This window comes from Myotis davidii, unplaced genomic scaffold, assembly GCF_000327345.1.
Source record: "Myotis davidii unplaced genomic scaffold, ASM32734v1 scaffold111, whole genome shotgun sequence".
Classification (NCBI taxonomy): domain Eukaryota; kingdom Metazoa; phylum Chordata; class Mammalia; order Chiroptera; family Vespertilionidae; genus Myotis; species Myotis davidii.
Window position 1 is genome coordinate 513,605 of NW_006284347.1, and position 1,121 is coordinate 514,725.

A 1,121-nucleotide genomic window follows, 5' to 3' on the forward strand; every position below is an offset into this window, starting at 1 on the left:
CCATAGAATTATCTGGACAACACCTAGCCTAGACCTAGTTCTTAATAGATCTAGAATACCAGCTGAACTGAACTGAATGGTGAGCAAATATTAGGATGGGATTATGCAGGCTAGGTCTCAAGTGGAAGGTGTACTTGTGAGGTCCGTGCATGCTTCAGGACTCAGGGGTCGGTGGATGGGAAAATCCTTTGACAGGAAATGGTCTTAAAAACTGCGTTGGGTGAGATGGCCCAGGCCAGGTTTATATTACTACTAGGCCACAGGGCTCCTCCCCACTTCTCCTCCTCTCCTCTCCCCTCCAAAACAAAACAAAACAAAACAAAACAAAACAAAAGGACAGGAGCCTGGTTATTTCCATCCTTCCCATCCAGGCCTCTGGAGAGTCTTTTGTTTGGTCCTCACTCTCTCTTCCCAGGTCGCCCCCAACAATTGAGGATGCCCAGTGTGCCTCCCTTGGTCAGGACGAACCTTCCCTTATATTTTTATTTTCTTATTTCACGCCTAGCCTTTTGCTTTAAAGACACTGTTCTTAAACGCTCTAAAACGCAGCAGGAACATGCAGATCTGAACAAAAGCAAATAAATTGAATCTTGCGAAGTAGCAAAGCAGACACCCTTCTCCAACAGCCGGCACAACACGAAATGAGAAATATCAGTCACCCACTAGACACAGTATTTCCCCTCTAGACTGGAGCTGCTGTTGGCACCCCCCTCCCATGAGACAGCGAAGGGCCCATAAAACAAATCACTCCCCTCGGCTCCCACGCGGGAGTCAGCAGTTTTAGCAGCACCGCTATTCCTTTAAGCAACACAAGCTTTTACTTCGCCGTACCTGCCTCCAAACGCAAATGGGGAGGAGGTGGGTGTAGAGAAAGGGAGAAGGAGAGGGAGAAGGAATAGGGGGAGAGAGATGTTTCCCGGTGGAAGCGTCTAGAGCCCAGTGGCGCCAGAACCTGCGCGGGCGAGGGCTGGAGGGGGGTAGCTCTGGAAACCCGGTTAGATCGGAAGGTGCCGTTCCCTGGGGGCAGTGAGTGCTCTCCCGAGAGCCCGGCTCTCCCATTCCTCCCCCCGCCCCCAGAAAGAGTCGGAGGACAGGGGGGCGCCTGCCTGGCTCGGGAGCCC